The sequence below is a fragment of the Solea solea genome, chromosome 5, assembly GCF_958295425.1.
Source record: "Solea solea chromosome 5, fSolSol10.1, whole genome shotgun sequence".
NCBI lineage: Eukaryota > Metazoa > Chordata > Actinopteri > Pleuronectiformes > Soleidae > Solea > Solea solea.
The window spans coordinates 11,121,839-11,144,041 of NC_081138.1; the positions used below are offsets into that span (position 1 = coordinate 11,121,839).

General features: G+C 38.4%; 1 protein-coding gene across 1 annotated transcript in view; it reads left to right on the top strand.

Moving 5' to 3' along the window:
* Positions 1–964: 964 nt before the first annotated feature.
* The window catches only part of lrrc4cb (leucine rich repeat containing 4C, genome duplicate b), a 43,234-nt gene continuing 21,995 nt past the window's right edge, over positions 965–22,203 (top strand). The window contains exon 1 of the mRNA XM_058630077.1: positions 965–1,082. The gene's annotated coding sequence lies outside the window, so the exon portion shown is untranslated. The remainder of the gene's footprint in view (positions 1,083–22,203) is intronic.

The following is a 22,203-nucleotide window of genomic DNA, read 5'->3' on the forward strand; positions in this document are numbered from 1 at the left end:
GGTGGCAGAAAAAAACAAAAAAAAAACAACCTGCTTTATTTGCAACACACGGATGATGCTGCCGTGGCGCTTCCACTGGGCGAGGATCGCACACGCTGTCCGTGACAAGTGGAATTATTACTAATAGCTGCGCTTATGTAATCAATGCAACAACGGGTTGTTTTAGAGGGAAACAGCATCTAGTGGAGTCCTCCACGTTCCGCTTGATAGAAAATGCTATGTGCCATATGTTCTGCGATTTTTTTTTGGAGCAGCCTATGACAAGCCATTCGTCCTGATGCGACGCGTGTGATGGTTGCAGTGGGACGGATATCCTTAATTTTATCCAATAGGCGTTCTCAGGGTTTTCTTTTTTTTTCTTCTTTCTTTTTGTAGGACGCTCCTGCACCCGTTTCTGCGCTGACCTTATCAGCAATGCTGTGAGCAGGGAATAGTTAATTGTCATGACTGTGTGCTTTTCTTGCTCATTTGTTTCAAAGACAACTAATCCGCGCTAAAAAGAAAAAGAAAACCATCCAGACTCCCGAAAAAAAAAGGGGGGGGGGGGGGGAGAGAATAATTGATCCACTTTGGTTCGTCTTTTGCTTTTCTTATTGTTTCCCTGTTCTTCCTATTTTTCTTTTGGCAAAATCATTTGGTGATTTCTGAAGAGGAAACATTTGGTGGGAGTCATTTTCTGAGCTGTGACTAGTTTGGAGAGAGAGAAGAGGAGTAAAGGGCCTATACAGACTTGATCACCCATCAGAAACTCTGCAGGATTTCCTTCCTCCTCAGTCCAGAGGAATAGCTTTCCAAGTCCACACAGGCCACTGCTCACCTGAGGGTTTTTCATCGGCGCTCACTTCAGCAGAGGGAATTGTGACGAGAACCGCGCAACTCTTTCTAAATGTTTGGTATTTTTCGCAGGGCGAGCGTCTTGACTTGTGATCGAGCTACAGGGAGACGTGGACTGCAGCAGCCTCCGGTTCTTTTCACATGGAGATTTGCGCCTCGATCGCACTGCAAATCTTGAAAACGGGGACGCGGGCCCTGCTGGTTTTTGCACCGCTCTCATCCTCGATTTCATTCATTCGAGAAAATGCGTAAGTATTTATTTATTTATTTTCTTATTGAATTCACACCGCCTGAGCCTATGTTCGGCGTGACATGCTGTTTTATGTCTACGTTACTCATCGCCATTTAACCCGTGATTTGTGGTCTGCACGCAGACTTGCATGTGACCAAAGATACTTTTTATAAAACAATATTTTAATGTGCCTTTTTATTTTTCGCCTCTGTCTGTAGGTTATTGTTGCTGTCTGTGTCACGTGTAGACGATTGTGTGAGTGATGGTAAAGATGTGCAGAGATAGAAGAGGGGTTGAGGAGAGGTGGTCGTGGTGGCGTGTGTGCGTGGGGGGGTGGGGGGGATGGGGGGCATAGCTGGTGCAACAAATTGTGTGTTTGATCGCCTGGCACAGACTGCATGGGTCTGTTTTAGCCCCTCTTACCAGTAGGACATTGCTGCTTGAAAAGGGCCTACGTCATATGGTAATTCAAATTCAGTTCAGGTATTCTCAGCATACACGTTTGCAGCAAAAAGAGCGCCGGATTGGCCAGGTGGGCAGGGTGGCCCACAGGAAGGGAAGCCAAAGCTTCAGGACAAGCTTTATTATTCAGATTCTCTTCACGCTAAACCTCACGTACCCCCTTCTCCTCTGTGTGTGTGTGTTAACCCAGTATGTCTGCAAAACCCCAGCAAGCAAAGCAAAGCCACGTATGTTAGATGCACCTCAAGCTGAAATGAGGTTGTCATTCGTTACCTCAGCACTATTCCAGCAGCAGAACCAGTCCTTTTTTGAATTTCGACTTGTCAAAGTTCTGCAGTTGCTGCTTTGACAACACAGCTTCTTCAAATAATGAATAGGAGCTGTCCAGCAGTGGGGGGTGCTGAAGAATGCCCTGAAGTTGAAAATACTTGTGTGTTGTCGTGTATACAGGGAGAGCTGCATTTAGAGCAGCGGTCACATCTGAAAATAACCAGCAGCTGAAAGCATCCCGCTTCAGCCTGAACTGCTTCGTCCTCAAGTGCACACTTCCATCGTCACGGCTGGTGATTTTACGACCTGCCTGTAAAATGAAGGACACAGTCTAAGAGTTTAAGATTGGCTATTGTTGTCTAGTTGTCTACCATAGGAGCTCAGTGTACCTATAGCATTTAATCTATAGCATGTTTGATTAGGAAGTTTAGTCATTAAGTTGATGATGGAATCATTTCCCCACACTGATCACACATTTTGCTAGTCAGATTAAAATTAATATTGGTGTTAACACATACATTATTACATAGTTTGTTATATAATATGTATATCATAAATGCATTACTGTGCAAAAGTATAGGGCCACCATTAGATTTGTTGTTTTAGCAATGTTATAATGACATATATCACTATTTCTCTGTCTCTTTGTTAGAGTGTGACGAGAAAATACAGGGAATAAATAACAGAAACACATAACAAAACGGCTCCTACAGGCTAAAATGTCAAGTATTTAGTGTGACCTCCTCTTACACGTCATCATTTGTCCTACTATTTCAGGTCAAAAGAGTCTGCTGTAAAATAGGTCTATTACACCCGAGTATCCAAGACATGCTTGATCATTGTATACACGTTGCTTAAGTTTAACTGTATTTTTATATATATATATATATATATATATATATGTGAGTGTAACTTTGAATCACATCAATCCATTGAAAATTCTTAAGATTTCAGAATTTGATGGATGCAAAACTATAATTTTGAATCAACAAATCCCCAAAAAAATAAAATATATACATATATATATATATATATATATATATATACATATATACTACTACTGCTACTCTCAAAACTCGCTGAACGGTGTAGTCATTTTTGTTTCAGCTGCTTGAACTATAAAGTAGTGGGGAACATTGTCTCAAGAATAACTGACGGGCTCAGCTTGACTGTGACTGGTGACCATTACTCTGCCAGGGCGGTAAACATGATTTCCATGCTCAGTAAACAACTCTGGGACCTGTCATGGCCTGTAGACTTGGATTTGTCACCTGCACACCATTCCTCTGTCATCACAACATAGACACCAAAGCATAAAAAAAGCGATCGCTCTGTCAGGCGTATAGGTTTTGGCGTTCACCTGCTTTCTGAGGGACCGAGTGAATGTGAACCATGTCAGAACAGACCTGACAGAAACCTTCACTGTGGGAAACACACACAGTGGGCAAATTGATTTATTTTCATGTGTGACACACCTCCGTTTCAGATCAGGGTGAAGGATGACTCATTTAATCATCAAGTTTTTTTTTTGTTATTTTGCTGATCATTAAACATATGCTTTTGTCCCTACACAAAATACCACTATTGTTCATATGTGCTGTATATGTGATGTACTTCCATCTCTATATCGCTCCCTATATATTTACTTAACATGGTGTCGGTACATTTTCATGGTAACACCACTTTCCGCCACATTTTCAGGTCATCATCAACAATGAACCACAGCAGCCACAATAATGAGCCACTGGGTCTGCCAAGGGTTTTTACATACAACACTGAGCATGATGGGATGTTAATCGCTGGGCAATTTTAGGGTCCAGTTAAACACCTGCATGGAGAAAACTGCCTCTTTCCTCCTTTAGTTTAGATGTCAAAATAAAACTAGGGTTGTCAAAAGTCTCATTTTAGTGAGACATCTTTCAATGTAATAAAATCAGAATTTGGTTGTTCTATTAACAAACAAACGTCTCAGACTGTGATGATATTAACTGTCATTATTATTTGATTAGTTGACATCTGAGATGGTGAAATTCTACCTCAGACGTGATGATTTGCTGCTTTCCCCTGTGTCATGTCATCATATATTGACACTATGTGTGTTTTGGGGGGATTTCAATTTAAAGGTGTCACTTTTGGTTCTGGGAAAATGTGATGGGGATCATCATTGATTACTGAAAAACATCGAGTAATTAGTCCCTTGTGAAAGTTAATTGTTGCAAAAAAATAAATCCTCAGTGCATCTCCAGTAGGACGCCCCTTGTACTGAGTAAATTAATGCATAGCCGTGTGACAAGCTTCACCACGTCTTTGCATTTGTAAACCACAGCAAGTCTTTCTTTCAGATTAATGGTAATTTTAAAAGCTTTTGGTTTTAACCTGTCACCAGCAGAAATGCTGAATCATTTTCAAACTACTGTCTACTCCGTTGCACTTATGCTTTTGGCGACTGATGGAGGCAGTCAGTGTTTTTGAAGGATATGCTTTACTAGACTGGAGCATCGTTGTGTTGTTCCATCATCATTTATGCTGTGGTGTGGTCCTTCTGCATGCTTCTGTGTGTGATATGAGGATGGTGATAATTTATGGCTGAGGTCCCTCCAGGTTTGTGCTTTTTATCTTAATGAATACAGAAGGATTGTGTGTGCATTTCTGTATAGCATGTGCCTGCGTGACATAAATAAGCAAGTGGGATGCAGCTTGAGATTAGACTGACTTCCAGCCGGCTCCATTTTGATAGATAGCAGTCTGTATCTTTCTGGTAGCACCTCCACAAAACATGTGTTTGTGTCGAGTCAAGAGACAGGCCAATCTGAAAGGGTGGACCACTCAAGTGTGAAGGAGTCCAATCCATGCCAGGCTGGGGAGACTTAGTATTCACTGTAGCAGCTCGAGTTATGCCTTTGTGCACCAGAAAGAGGATTATTCAGCGAATCCTGCTCCGTGTCATTCACAAGTCTGCATTTCTTAATCAAAGCATATATGAACAAAGCATTAATGCAGAGAGGTGCATATATGTTTCAGTACATCCAGTACATTATCATCAAGTCTGCTGTATGCTGAGACGACAGTGTGGTTGCCTGTGGGGGGAAAAAAACATAACTTATGGCACAAATGTCATGATGACTCATTGACTGTTTTGACTACAGCCAAATTTCACCATCTGTGTTGTGTACCATGTGTCTGTAGTGGCCTGCAGCAGCAACCAGCCATCAACTCCAGTCAGAGCCTTTGAGAGAAAGCGTATGTTCATGCTGCTGGTACCATGTTTCTGTCTCCTCAGCAGCCGACCTGTTCCTGCTCATGCCATGGTGGCCTCTATAGACTCAGATATAGATTCACGACAACACGCATCCATACAGCTCAGCAGTAATCCTCTATTTTATGTGACTTAAGTGATGGTGGAGCTGTGATGTGAGGCACAGCTAAGTGCCACCCACTGCCCTGAAAAATGCATAATCACAGTAAACAATGCCCTAAAGGCAATTGTGGTTTCTCTACAGTTAATCTGCTGTTTTCTGTAGAACTTTTCCTCAGATTGTAGGAATACAAATGAGTCATAAAAAAACAACAGATCACGGACCTAACAGACAAGCACGGAAATCTGTGCATCATGATTTATGAGACCAGCAAGGGCTGCGTTTGGATAGCTGCTTTCATTTTTGGATCTGATCCCAAGTTCATAAAACACTAATTTGTTAAGTTCACAGTCAAACAATTAACTAATTAAAACTTTTATCTCCTATTTTTCAGTTAAAACTTATGAATAAATATTCAGTCAAAGTTATTATTAGTTCATCTAATTAGTATCCCTGTAAACCTGGCGATGGTAATGTGCTGGTTAAAATATATGTAGACTTCCAGGTCTTGGACACATGCATATTTGTTCATTTACACAGGAAAGGAAGTCCTAACCACAATATTAAAAAAAAATGTAAAACGTGTAACTCCACCATCAACATTAAGCCTCACTGAAATGTGATCCGGAGCTGCAATTGCTTAAATGTTTGTCTTTATTTTATGTTTTTAATCTCAAACATTCTCACATTGTGTGACTGGAATGTGATTCCTGTTCTTTCATGGAGGGCAGCAGCTTGGGTTCACAGCTGTTACAATCAGTTTATAGGGGAACAAATGGGGAGGTATCATATCAGTATGTCCATATAGAAACGTGTGCATTATTATTTATTCCTCCTCTGTCCATCTGTATAGTCACAATGTTCCAAACAGTAATATGTACCAGAAAATGTACCAAGAGATTGTGTTGTGTTGACAAACTGAGAATATGGAAGGTCAGTGGAAAAGTTTATATTCCTGCAGGAGAACTGCACTGCAGGAGTTGTGCAGTGCAACATGCTTCTTGGTTATAACCATAAAATGGGTTAGTTGTTGAAATCCATGTCATAAATTCTAAAATAAATGAATATGTCACCGATGCAAAGAGACGGGGTGTTTTAAGTATTGGTGAAGAATTCCTTCTCTTTCCATGTTTCAACATTAATAGTAACTTTGAAGAGATTAACCATTCACAGTATAGGTAGCTTTTAGTTAGGAGGTAAAACTTTGAGGAAAACATCATCATTATAAGTGTTCTTGTAGTGGCACAGCAGCAGCAAGTTGTTCCAGATGTAATGTAAATGTGTAATCTATTCAGTAATATTAAGACATGTACAGAAAACGAAGATAGAAAAGGTGCACCATAGTTTTTCCTTAATTTATATGAACCATTTTATTAGAATATGCTGGAAAGATGTTGTTAAAAGAAAAAAAAGAAAATTTATTTACTTAAGGATTTTTAGGTTTTGTTCTCAACCTACTGTTGAAGCTTGTGAATAGCACAGCCAGCCAAAAATGGACACCCATTTCTATCACTTAAGCTGACAAAACATATGTACATTGTGATTAGTGTTGGAGATATTGGATAAAAAAAGCTTTAAATGTTGATTAACACTGGCAGTTCTAATAATATCCTGAAGCGTAAACAGTATGTGGGAATGACCAGAAGATCCTGTTGTCTCTGGATGCCAAGAAATGACTGCATTGGTCAGACTTTTTGGATGGACTTAAGAGTATGAACCTGAATGCTGGTGGGTGTTTAATACCGTAGTTTGAGCCACAACCAAATACAACAGACCTAGAGGCTCAGATGCTCACATGCGGAAAGACCAGATTTCAAAGACTTCACTGGCGAACACTCACAACCAACTCACTCAGTGTAGGAGGAACAAGTGACAGTTCTACAGCAGAGCAAACAGAACTATCTTTTGGTTCTTTTTCTAGAGGCATTTAAACAACTGCAGGCCAGGAACAGTTATGACTTGTGCTCACAGTGTAGATCACAGTGCACATGCTGATGTGGAACTGACACATTGTGTTGTTTGATACTTGGCACTTAAAACAAAGACCAGAGACCTTTTGGTTATTCATAATTCATAAGATTTGCAGCTTTATTGGACAACTGTATTTTTTTTTTTGGTTTGATGCCTTAAATCAGGGGCCTCAAACTCAAATGACCTGGGGGCCAGTGAACTTCTAGTCTGGTCAGGTGAGGGGCGGGCAAGTGAAAAATGTCCAACAGTTTGAGTAAAGTCAACTGTTAAGTAGTTGTTGGTGATTTGAGCTTATCTTTCTTGATGGTTATTGCACACCATTTCAAAATAAAAGTGTTTGTTTCGATACAGAGCGATACATAGTTCACAAAATAATACATATTGATGATGTAAAATAAAATCTATAAATAAAAACAGACAAATATGAAATGGAATCAAAAGTTAAATCATTAATAATGTGTACAACATGCTGTGTTTATGGTCCATTTTATAACATTATAACTGGTGGGCCGCTTGAACTCAACCGGGGGGTTAAATGTGGCCCGCAGGCCGTGAGTTTGAGACCGCTGTCTTAAATATTTCAAAGTAATGATTGTACAAAAGGAAACATAATCTGGGAATCATGGATTTCTTAAGTTTGTGCCCTTTTATAAATGTGGAGATGTTACTAAAAATGAAAACAGGGACATTCCACTACAGTGAGGAACTGACTTGGAATTTCCTAGCAATCTTGACATTATTTAGACTATTCTGTAACACATATCCCATCTTCATGGGAGATATTTGCACAACTTCCATCCAGTAGTTGTTGAAATAGGTCAGTCTGGGCCAAGGTGAACCAGCTAAGTGATCAACATATACATATATGTATATATATATATATATATATATATATATATATCCCTACAAATTGCCTTCTGTTAACTGAATTTCTTTGATTGGCTTCTTTCTCTGCCTGTAATCACTGCCCAAAGCTGATCTGAGACACTATAGTTCTCCCTTTGAGTTTTCATGTTGGCATATTCACTGAGGCCAGACACAAAAAATCTAACTTTACTCTGCGAAAACCTTAATTATTGCATTGAGTTTATTGAAAACCACCCACCATTAAGTTTGCGCAGCACCCGCGCATATGTTGCTTCAACACACAAGTATACAGAGCAGAAACTAGCATAGTGCAGCACAATTAATCAAACCATAAATGCAGTCTGCAGTGGTAGTGTGCTGCATGCTATGTGGATGTGACAGCCTCTCCGCTCTTTGTGCCGTCTTCCTATATTCTACATTTCTTGGTTCTGTGACTGGTCACATGAAACTCGCTGGAAATGGATGGTGAACAAACAAACAACAACAAACAATCACAACAAATGTATGTTGAACGCATGACAGTCAAACACCAGAAGAGAGACGCACACAGTAACTGAGTGGCGAATGATTCAAACCCTGCGTCCAGGAAATGACCTTAGTGGGATGTTGTGATTCTGGCACCCGAGGCTCTGTGATGTTACTTTTATATTACTTCATGAATTCATGGATTCATGAAAAAAAAAACAATGTTTTCATCATGGTACACATGTCAGTTTTATATTTTATATACAGTATATTTTTCATGTTTCTACATCAGAGTGCCTCAGGTGCCTTTGCTTTGGACGGCCACTTCATAGACTCTCAGTTAAGATTGAAAGGACAGTAATTAGTTTGAATTTTGAATGGACTATTGTTCTTATCCTTAATGTGCACCAACTCTTACTCATTTTTTAAAAGGTTTTTGACCAAAACATGTGACCCTTATTCATCATACGTTTATATTATGTCATGAGAGGCCTCAAGTTCAAACTCAGTGAAGGTAAAATCAAGCCCCTTGACAGGGCTTTGCCTCAAATCCTGGGCGGATCTCACTGTCTGCTCATCAACCTCAAATTTACTCTTCCCTGTCTGTCATGATGAGTCTCTCTCATGTAAAATTCCCCACCCCTTATTCTCTCTCTCTTTCTAGATTTCCCCTATTTATGTATTTCACCACTGATATACATGTTATCTTTTGCCAGTCTGCATGCATGGACTTTTATGTTGCAACTTACTAGGAACAGAGAGTGATTCATGATACACTAAAGGGAGTTACCACGTCAGTGTAAAAGAAAAAAATGAATGTGGTTCATTAATACTTTGACATACAGTGCTGATTCTATAGTTGCTGAATACACTTGATGACTAGATGAAACCCCTGTAACTGGCACCAAGTCAAACACTACTAAACTGACAAGGAAAACTAGTAGGGCTAACTTGATAGCCCCTTTAGTGTGTGGCTGAGTGTTGCAATGGTTACAATTTTACCCTTTTACGACAACATGCTTTCTCAGCAGCAGGGTTTTCTGGATATGAATGATGCCGTTAGAACATTTTGTTCCCCTGTTGCCATGAACTGATACATTATTGGTGAACCTCATTGTTTAGCACAAAAGCATTTTGTCCTTCATATTCAAATGGAAAGAAATAGAAAAGCGCCCATGATGCTCTGTGTATCTTGCATCCCCAATAATAACAAAGTCATATGTTATATTGTATATAAAGCCTGGACTGAGTATCTGCTCCATTTGGAGCACCTACATGCCGTTTGTTAATGTTCTTACTCTCGTAGCTATTCTTGGCCACTGGAAATAGTGACCAGTCATATTTTTTTTCAGCAGCTACATTCTATGCTGATTCAGTTGATGCAGTTATGCATCAGTTATGAGTTAGAATATTTATTGTGGATAGAACAGAATTCTGCTGCTGAAATGAAATTGTCTTAACAACAGCAGCATTTCAGAAATGTAGCACACCTACAACATGCTGAGATAGGTAAAGCAGCTATGTTCACAATGCCACCTGACTCCCTCATTTAAGTCACGGGTCACTCTCTAATTGTGGGGTGTGGGTAATAAAAACAAGTGTGTGGTGGCGTTTGGAAAGCTCATATCCTTACAAATATTGGGAAAGAAATTAGGCCATCCTATCAACATTAAGTTGAAATAGTTTCAGCAGTTGGTTTTAATGCTATTCAAAAAAATCTGTATGTCAATGAGCCCTGCGATGGACTGGCAAACTGTCCAGGGTGTGTCCTATCCCCCTATGTCAGCTTAGATTGGCACAGCTCCCTCCATGACCCTCATGTGGAGGATAAAGCTGTAGAAGATGGATGGATGGATGTCAAATCTCCTTACCTCAGTATATACTGCATATTCCACATAACATGCATGCCTCGATAATGCTTGGGTTAAGAGGGAGTAGATGCTTTAGGTGACTTACATATTTAATGAATATGTTTTCTACTGTTGCAAATGTGTTTGGTTCTTAATGGCACCGCCAATTAATTAAGAAAATATTAAATAATGTAATTATAATTAGCTGCCGCCATAGATTCTAATCTCTTCACCAAAAGCAGCAATGATTTGTTACACTTCATGCTCATGTTTGTTTCTTTATAATGTCTTTAAGGATACAAAGATGAAGGTACATTTTTGCAAGCTTGCCAAACTAACACCTGCTGCTTGGACTTTAATTATCTAGGTAGGGAATATTCAGACAAACAAAGAGGGAGTGCCAAGTCTTTATCTCATTCACACGTCGGTACTGACACCCACCAACACTAATAATTAGAGAATGTAGCGCTGCTTCACTAACCTACCCGCTACTTGTGGTGCAGTTTTTTTTTTTTTTTTTTTTGTAGCTGATCCAAGAATAAACGAATGACAGTGTCAATATTCCAAAAATGTGGCAAGAATAAAAACTTCTCCTCCTGAATGTCAACTTCAGGAATGTTGTTTTTAGCTCATCCGCCATGTACTGTTTAATTTTGAGTCTAAGAGTTTATCCTGATCCAAAACATGAGCATGTACCTTTGAAAATGGAGTAATATACAGAACTCATTAAAAGTAGCATAATAATAAATGTTATAATGCACCATTTTATTTGAAAAGTTTAAAGTCCTTTTAGTCCATTTACTTCAACTTTTTGAAATTGTTTGTTTTTACTTGTTTTTACAAGGAAAATAGTAAATTCCACAGACTCTTAAAGACAGGAACCATAATTGTTTTTGGTTGAAAGTTTTTGAATTAATTAACTATTTGCGTTGAATATACTGTAATTGTGTTTGTATAAGTGTAATCCAGCCAGTGTGTGCCTTCTGATTTTGAAGGAGACACATACTATGCAAAGGAAGAACAATAACGTTAGTATTAGCATTGTTTTCTGGAACGCAAATGCCGCTATAGTTCTCTGGCACTTGTAGTCTAACAGATCAATAAATATGAAAGTACAAATTTCTGCTGTGCAACAAATTACAATTGGATCCAGACAAACATTAATACCACTTCACTTGTCTCCCAGTTGTGTTTTCCCATTTCTTTCCGTAGCAACGATATGTAGACTATGTATCGTCAATCATGTAATAGCAGCTAGGTTAACAGGCATATGGCGGTGCTGGAGAAGAGAGTAAACGGATGTATTATCTGTCCTGCGCTGCATGATGTTTCATTGTTGTTTCAGCAGTCAGCACACTGTTTATCCAGCAGCAGTAAATAAAGAATTACAATTAGTATTTTTTGCTCCATGTCAGAGAACGTTGGAGAATTAGGGGCTATCACTCTGTCAACACTCTTTGTCTGTGTATGCAGATGAGGCAGCCAGTGAAAAGGAAAGACAGAAGGAGAGCGAGTGCACTTGTAAAACAAACTCAGAAAAAAATAATAACAGCAATGAAAGACATTGCGTTTGTAGACAGTTTTTACAAACACTAACATTGTGCTGATCAAGGCTATGATCAGCTGTAACTGCTTAAATGTACGGCAGAAAATGATGCCACGGAGCTTGAGATGGAAAGTGTGTATCGACTGTTGAATATGGGGAGAGCCTGTGGTTCCATCTATTTCATATTCATGAGCCAAATGGCACGATGTAATATTCATGAAGAAATTAGATGTTGAAAACACCAGTATGAGTGAGGCCGTATGGTGAATGCATAGGGACTCATAAACTTTCTCTCCAATGTCCTCCACCGTTTACTGCCCTGATGCAAAAATTCAGATGTGGTCTTCTTCCACCATTGATCCTGATGCTGTTTTCTGCATGTTGAAAAGAGCTGCTGATGCTGACTGAATTCCACATGCGTTTTCATTTTCTGCACTGCATTATCTACAAGCAGCAGTAAAATGAAGATGGTCTTGGTCTTTCTTGTTTTGTTTTGTTTTAAATGTCCTGGTTATTGTACAAGAGGCTGAGAGCCGACTGGATCGGAAAAGACCGACTTTGTTCTGCATCTCTGATCAACTGGCTTGCTCGCTGTCGGGACAGAGAAACAGAAGTGTGACCAATCAAGCTGAGCCCTGTTTTAAAAAGGCCCTGCAGTCCTTGGGCAGAGGCCGTGTTTATGACCCAAAATCGAGGAGGCACGTCTGGCTGTCTTCCAAGCCCTTAAGCTTATATATTCTGTTTGAGCATTTCCAGAGGAGAGTGCAGGACTGCAAGGAGGCCCCACGAGACACCTGTACCTGTGCAACTAACTCTGTGTGTTTGTATAAACAGTATGAAAAGAAGACCATGCTTTAAACCAGCTATGAGTTCAAGAAGTGTGGGTGAGGATAGCCTTAATAATAATATATACAAACATAATGGAGCACAGTGTTACAGATGAAGACGCACTCTATAAGTAAAGAAAACACACAGACAAATATTAACAACAGGCTCGGAATGTTGTTGGAGATTACCTTTGACTTCAGCTAACAATCAAATTAAAACGCACCTCATTTGCATTAACCAAATTACAAAAATCCCCAGTAGTAGTTTGTGATTACAGTGCACAATTACTGTAATGGTGTGGACTTATCTCGAGTAATCAGTGTTTTACTCAAGGTCATAATCACATTTTATTGTATTAAATATTATTCAAGAAGACATTTTACCTATTTTACATTTAGCCAATGCCAAATGACATAAATCTGACATATATCTATTCTAACTTAATAATTGGTAAATGTGGACAGAAACGTAATGTTTAAATGTATAATGTATAATCTATATTTCATATCTCAATTATTCCTTTTCTCTATTAAGCACTTCAAATGTTGTACTTGGAAAAATTGATTTTTTTTATATAAACGCTAGAGAGCCAACACAGTGTATCAATAATAATCAGTATGTACAATGTTATGTACAAAGACTTTGAGGCAGCCATCTTAATTTTCTGCACTATACAACAGGTTTGTTTTTCCTCAGAGTGGATCCATGCCATCCAAGCATGTCCCCTTGCTAATGGTGATCATCAGGCATTAGCTTAAGACAAGTGTGAATGTTTGGCAGTTTCACTTTTTCTGCTTCACTCAAATTAACATGAACCCTTCTTACATTTCTCCACCCTGAATGAACCAGCGTGCTACTCACTGAGCTGTCATTTTTCTCAATACACAAAAGGATTATTCAATATATATCAATTTCAATCTTCCAGAGTTCTGAAAATAGTCCATAACATATGTTTCTTGATCAATCTGAGGTGGAAAAAGTCAAACTCTAAGCGACTCCAAGCCCGTGACCACTTCCAGTCCATTGAGCTTTCACTCCAAAACTCAGTAGCAGCTTCCTAAAGCCTGCCCATGGTCAGAGTCAAGAATATTAAATATTTTTTTTCAATACTTTTGAGTGATTAAATCCACTCACCATTCACTCTCACACTCACTCCTATGGTCAATTTAGAGTGTCCAATTTACCTAATCCCTACATTGCATGTTTTTGGACCGTGAAGAGAACATGAAGGAGAACATGAAGGAGAACATGCAAACTCCATGCAGAAAGGCCCTTGTTCCAACCGGGGCTCAAACCCGGGTGCTAACCACTAATTTGTCTGATCTGGTTCAACGACTTAATTCAGTTAATTGACAATGTTGCTCCGAATCTGAGTTGATTCAATGTGTATTTGCTTACTGGCCTGTCTGTTTTTGTTTTCAGAAAAGAAAGAATATATTGGATAGAAAATCAATAGCCTTTTTTTTTATTATTTAAGGCAACAAATCAGTCATGTTTTCCTCGTCTGATTTGCCTGTCTTGTGTTAAGTCAGGCGTTGTTTAGTCTCAGCGGGTGTCATTTAGAAAACTGAGTTTGCAAGATGTAATGGCTGACCTTGTATGGTTCGATCCAAACACAGGTTCTGTTGCTCACAATAACATAACTATATGTTGTACACCTGTATTGTAACTGTATCAACAGCTGAATTGATTTTCTGTCACACCTATACCAGTTTCCATTTGTCTTTAGAATGAGTTGCAAAGCAGCTTTTTTGATTTTACATATCAAGTAACACAGATACACAGAAAACACATCATATATGCACCCTGTGCAGCTGACTTTGCCAGATAATAAATGGAACAATGGCAAATGCCTTACTCAGTACCTATGTCATACTACAGATGCATGTTAATGTTCAGCTTTCTGTGCATTGACAGTGTCTGAATAGCAAGGTACAACACATTGAATAGGAATTTGCACAATAAAGACCTGGACTATCAGTAACGATATCAGACAGTGGACTTTAAGATGCGCAACAGAAGAGATCATTTAATTACTGAACATCTTGTGGGCTCCTTCCTTTTCTTTGCTTGGCGGTATTCAAGGTCAGTTGTCATAAGTTCAGGCCAATCTACTGCTGAGCCACAAGGGAGGAGACCACAGGAGAGATTCCATCCCAGAATTCAATTTTATTAAGATGATTGTGCATTCAAGCAATATTTCCCATTAGGGATTGATCCTTTGGTGCAGGCTACCTTCAGGCAGCGTCAAAGAGTTGCTCCGATTTTCTGTGTATAGCCTCTGCTCGTCCCTGCTTCACCAACATCACAACAAGAAGAAAACACCAATGCAGCACGTTTAACTGTAAGCAAAAGGTCAGATAAAATGTCTGCTGAGCCGTGTTAAACTAAAGCTCTTGGCTGTGACACTAACAAAGGTGTTTGACTTTGCATCGGCACTGTAGAGAGACACAGAGCATTCCAGACACCAGCATGTTTGTGTGTCTCAGCCGCTTAGAGGATTGCTTGTGTAACACCATCTGTATTCAGGAGATCAGCACCCACTTTTACACCAGGGCAGAGGGAGAGGAGCAACAGTGGCTTCAGCCAACATCTGTCACTTTCCCTCTATCTTCCTTTCACTCATCCACAAGCCGCTTTCATCCACTTAGAGTAGTGACACAAGACCAGATATGTTAATTGAAAAGACAACTCACTCTTCAGAGTGAATGTGGAGGATAAAAGTGTGTGTGATCATAGAACATGATCTGCTACAAAACGAAATGATGATTGGGTGTTGATAGTCAACCCTCCGTAAATGATTATGGAGCGAGCTTTGTCACATGCAACCAAAAGTGAAGTGTGCCAAGTAGAAATTAAGCGTTAACAGTAGTTATTGAATTAAAATCTTGAATTATTTGTGCAGGGTTTCCTTTTCAAAGTGCAAACTGGAGCACAAGTTTTGGCTACTGTTGTCTTGGTTTGAAAGTGTTGTTTTTGTTGTGTGTATGATGGTGGCATTGTTCAGTGATTACACATCAGAAAAACTAAATTGTTATTTAGCTTATTTAGTTTGTGTTGCTAACGTAAAACATTTCATTATCACCAAGATACAAGTAATATTCCAGGTAAATAATTCAAGTTTCAAAGAAATCAAGATTACACTGCCTCTTCCTACAAAGTATAGGCACTATATAATGTGATCCATAAATATACATAACATAATGTGTCACGATATTTGTACATTTTTTTGTGTTCTTGTCAATGCACATAATATCTATAACCTGGCCTTAAGCTACAGTTGCTTGGACTTTATATTACATTGCTCTAAATTATACAGATACCTGACATTTTTTAACTTAATTTCTTATAGGTAAAGTTTACATTGGGTTTTTATAGAAGATTCAATGAAAATGTTGTATAATGCTTATTGGATTTGTAACAAGTTTGCCAACTGGGATCCTACCCTCATATTTGTCTTGACCTTCTGTGTTATTATGCCATTAGACACAAGATGAAAATTAATTTGGAAAGGGAAAAAAAAATCTAATTTATGAAAGTGCATTTGGAGACTTTCAGAGCACAATAAAGCACATGACGCTCTGCAGCTTTTCCTCAGGTTGACAATGACATTAATGACCAGAAGGTTTGATGCCTGACATCACTGTAATTTTAAACATTCAGTGACTCAAATCTGTACAAAGCCGCAATGCATTAACTGCTATTACTTGTTTTTGAGACTGTTGATCCAACCTGTTCACTGATGATGATAAATGACCAAAAGAACAGCTTTCTGTTGACACTGTGGTCAATTGCTGCTGTTGAGAAAACACTTTGTGTGTCTAAACCAGTTGACATTTTCCCCTCCATTTTTGACAGCAGCATTGAAAAATAATTATTGCTTTGTACCAAAAATACAAAATAAAATACCAGACCATTTTGTTACCCCTTCATCTTTAAGTGCTTTTTCGTCTTTGGAAGGCAAAACTGCTTTTTACTTTACTTTTGGCTTGCAGACAGTTATTCATTCATATTTCGCAATTGTATTTATTTATTTTCGCTCTTGAACTTTGTTTGTGTAGTTTGGTTCATGTATTCACTCTTTCTCAGTGCTCCTGCTACAGATTACATGTCACATGGCAACTGCTACGGTCTTAGTTAATTCCAAACAAGCTGCTGTTGCTGACTCAAGAAAAGCAGATGCATCTTTTTCAAACAAATGTGTGCACATAATGTGTATGTATACTAAATCACTACTTTGTGGTGTAATGTGTCAATGGCAAACAATAGGCATTGTTAATTGTTACTTTTTTTGAGTTATTGATTTTATTGTGTGTGGATTGGCTATGTGTTAAGAGTTAAAGATTAACATATACGAGCAGATTGTTCAAATGATTTTAGCATCTTTATGTGGCTTGTTGCACATATCCACTGTGGATCAATGCTCACACACAATCAGTCTCCTTTCATTAATGAGGAGTGTGAGTAATCTTTCTCTCTCACACACACACACACATTTACTGAAATAGAAATACACACATATACACAACCCCATGGAACATTAACTGTAGCCGACAGATAATAATAAAATAAGATGCTGGAGGTTATAGCCATTGATTTGAACCACCTGCCAGAGAGGTAATTAGTCTGCTGGTTGGAGCAAGCAGGTACATGCAGACAACAAAAATGTAGGGTTGTTTTGACGCCAACCCTTTGTCACTGCTTTTAGAACAGAGAACATTTATTGTTCAAACATAGAACAAACAATTCTTTTTACCCCTAGAAGCTGAACAGTGCCATGATCAGCACATCCTAATTTTAGTTTGCTATTAAGTGACATGACATTGTTTTGGTTTTTCTCCCTCCCTGTGTGTGTGTGTGTGTGTGTGTGTGTGTGCATGTGAATGTGTGTTGAGCTGGAGCATGACACAGTTGTGTACGAATAAAGCTTTAATCTCACAGTAACATTTTTTTTTCTTTTAAACTTACCAGCAATGTGCAAAGTGAGTTAAATGTTCTTTATTCATTTAATTTATGTCTAGACTGACAATGCCAACTTTTTATTTAAATTAGCATTTTGTTTTTTTGTTTTGTTAATTATAGTTCATGTTTTTTTTTCATTTGCATTTGCATGTTTCTTTTTAGGAATCATCTTTTGATCTGTGATACATCATCCAATGTACTCTCACTAGGAGATTGGTCCACCAACCGCAGATAGTTTACCGTTGTAATCATGATTTATAAAACCTGAGTGCTGAAAAAACATTCCTCTTAAATGTTGCACGTAGAAAAGCAGTCTATCATGGCTCTTTCCATTTTGGAGCGGGCTCTGATTTTAATTACTATACATGGTGAATTAGCTAATGAATAATGAATGGATTCCTCACACTAAGTGCTCTGACTGCAGATGCAATTCTCTCACTCTACAACCCTCTCACACACTGCCAATGTTGCTTTCTGATTCTGTCTCTTTTCACCCCCCTCCAAGTAGAAACCTCTCACACACACATACACACACAGTTTCCTCCTAATTCTGCTTTTCTCACTCTCACTCAGATTTGATTAAATTTTCCTCTGTAAGGAATTATTTAGTGAAGATTGTAGAGAAGGAGCAGGAGACAAAGGAAGTCTCCAAGATAGATGGAGACAGATTGTGGTTATTGGAGGAGATAGAAAAAGGTGCTTTGTGAAAATAGTAGAAAAGCAGGCGGATTTAGGTGCTGTGTAGCTGGACTAAGTAGCAGAAAAAGACAACGTGCTCAATGTCCTCAATGTCAAACTTTATGGAGTTAATATTAATAAAAAGAAAAATCTCTACAAATACTCATTTATAAATGCGAGGTAATATATTTAGTACTGGATTATATAACAATCAGATTGTGTTTTCTGTTTACAGCCTGGACATGTAAACTTCAGACATACTCAGGTTTTGGGTGTGATATTATTATCATTATTATTATTATTATTATTATTTATTTATTTTTTAAATATCCTCATTATATCTGCATCAGTTCTCTGTGCTCCAGTTTCCTCCCACAGTTCAGAGACATTGGGTGAAATGGAGACTGTAATAGACTCTAAATTGCCCATAGGTGTGAACAAGTTTGTCTGTGTATAGCTGCGTTCACACATGCAATACAACCATGAACTTTAAAGGCATTTCCCAAAGGAGCTGTGTAAGAGAACACAAATGGAGGATTGGACATTAAACAGACCTCCTGCTGCAATCGCCTTAGCACAAGGTCTGTGTAATGTCCACTAAAGCCCATAGAGCTGGTAACTGTCTGGAAGAATTCACATTGAGCAGAGACATGTTGATGACATTTGTGTTTCTGTATGCCAATCACCCGTTTGACTAAAGCAACCAGTATTTTTCAGAAAGTGAGAATGTGTTTCACACAGACGGTCTTAACAGCCTGGTGTGAGAGGCTCTATTCTCCAGACATTGGCTTATATATGTTAACACCATGACAGACATGCAATGTGTAAATGGAGCTTCTCACCCATTGCATAACGGAACAGTATACTGACATAATATACTTATATATTGGATGTACTTATTTATTTATGAATATAATGATTATCACAGTAAATTGAACATGGAAAACAATGTTTATTATAAGTCCATTGAAACAGAGACAGCTGTAGGCATAATCTTAGAGAAACATGTAGCTGTTCTATTTTATTCATCGTCTAACAGTTTAAATCCATCCATATGCACTTTTGGGATTTTACATATCATAAACTATAATGCTTTACATAAATCAGTGATGCGACATCAGGGCAAGTATGCCAAGCAGTGTGTGACCATGCAGCTATAGCTAAAATATACCTTATATGCATTAATTAAGAGGCTATGTTTCTTCTTACATCTGATGTAAGATGGATTTTAATTTACAACATGTCATTGTCTCGTTACGTCTAGCTGCTGCTTTTTGTTTCTGTCCTTTTCATTAATGTGTCACATGTTAAAAGTCTGTGGCTTGTCAACTAGACTAAATCACACCACCTTGATGTTTTCTCATTTGTTCACTTCATGAAACCCACTGTGAGTCATACAAAGACCCCACTCAGCCCTGATTGTAGCTTCTGTCTTGAGCGGGACGATCACAAGTGAACACTGTTAAGTTCACACCTGGCATTAACATGCGTCCCGGATAAGTCTCCTGCTACCACATGTAGTTTGATCCTCAAGATGTATATTGCATATTTACTGTGTGTGTGTCTGCACAAGTGAGCAGTTAAAAGGAAAAACAAATCAGGAGGAGCTGACATTCACATAGCTGTAAAATTAAATAATATTTAGGCCATTAGCAAATAACTCATAATATGTTGATCTTTGTTAATATTGTGCAGTTGGCCACAAATATTGGGTGTTAATTATTTAAAAAAAATATATAAATAAATTAAAAACACTGTGAAAGTGCAGCAGGACAGATGTAAGTTCAAAACAGTGTCAAAGAGATTGGAGCTGTTTGTCAACATGTTGGCACATGTTTTGCTTTCACAAAAGTGATCGGTAGTGCAAAATTCCCATTTGTACTTTGGCATCAAAGGAAAAACAAACAATCCCAGATGAACAAAAATCAGCGTCACAGTGGCTGGACAGCTCTGCCTCAGGGCAACCACAATTAAATATAAAAGGTGTGAAATCTGTGAAGATGACCCAGGGTAACACTGACTCATGCTTAAAGCCTAAGGTTAATGTGTGAAAAGACATGTGAACAGTAACATGATATTAGAACTGTAAAACACTGGACAATTTAAGTAAAATGAGTGTGTTGATTTCATATACAGTGATATTTATGACAAATGTATTCCCATCATGAGTTGCAAATTGAGTATTATTTTAATGTTGTATATAATAAAACATAATTTATAGTGCAAAGTCAAAAAAATAGAAAAGCAATATCAGAATATAATTAAATATTGTTGCTAATATAATCTAAAATGATGTTGCAGGAGTCACTGTAAAAACTGTTTCCCTCGACAAAGTGTGCAATAATTACATCAGCAAAAACTTCAAATCATTTTGGTGTGTTTATCATATTCACTCCCTGACACAGCCTGTGTAGGACTTTATAGAATAAGTGAGACCAGAGATATCACTAGTGTTTGCCTTATCATGTTAGAGATTACATATTTGTTGGTACATGAAACATTAAATTTAAAAGAAATTCAAGGACAACAAGGACAAACTGGCGGGAAACCACATTTTTGAGGTGGGTACAAATTTTGGCACAACACCAACCCTCAACAGCTTATTTGCATGCCAGCTGAGACTTCACACAATGAACAAATAATGAAAGAAAAACAAGATGGACTACCTACTGCGTGCTGTCTACCCTGGCTACAAACAATCAATCTGTCATCAGTAGTAAGAAAACAAACACATTCCCTTATCTAGCACAACTACAGCTTGCGCATTCAGCAGCTGGCTTGGTGGATAATAAAACATAATAACGCTTCCTCTGCCATTAGCAAAATAAGATCCGATGATCATCATCCTTTGTAAAAAAAATAAAAAAAAAGAAAAGACAAAAGTTGAAAATGTACACGGTGTTTGTGCGGCAACAGTACAATAAATCCCAAGCCTTCCAAATGACCTTGCACAAGCAGAACAATAATATGGCTCATGGTGGTGAATTGTGATCCTCTTAGTTGGCTCTTTATGAAACACTGTGTGCACAGTGTACATCTGTCTCTCACAAAATTGTTGACTGCCACTTGAATAACTGCATTTTCTCTGCTTTGATTTCTGACTGACTTTAAGATGGTCTCCCACCAAGCCTCATGTACTGGCTGCTGAATTATCAAAGCAGATTAACAGAAAGAAAAGAGAGAGATGGGAGGGAGGGGAGACGCCGAGAGAAAAACTAAACACAAAATCACACCACTGAGGAAAAATGTCTGCTCTTCAGCTTTCATTTATGAGTCCAAATATATTGAATGTCGGTTATTTTTGAACAGACCTTAATCCTCTGATCACCCTTCTTCATGAGGTAGATAATTATAGTAATCTGGTTGAAGCGAATTAAATTTCCTAGCTGTAAATTGTTGCACTGGGATGAACTACTTGCTTTATGAAATGAATTATAGCGTCCTGCAGTGTTAACACTTCAGACAATGACTTAGGCAACACATATACAGCATGGAACATTGCTTCTGATCAATTTTTGAGATGCTAATTCACACTGCCGTCACCAGGTACCTATGCAATTTGACATCCCACATGGCAGGGATGTACTTTAAGAAGAATAGCTGAGCAGTACCTATTGTTCGGTATGTTCTATAGGACGAGGTGAGTAACTTGCTGTTTGAAGTAGGACAACCTAATGGCGCTCTCCTAATCTTCACTTCAGATAAAATTCTACCCTCCACCTCTCAAAGCTGTGTCTTATATTGAGAACTTCCTCTGAAGATATTCTTAGTAGAGGAGGTTTAAGGTGGCCCTCCTATTGTAGCCATACAGCAACGAGTTTGTAATGTACTCACTGTTCTTGTTCTGCCCTTGAGCAACTCAGTGATTCCCCACTGACTCGC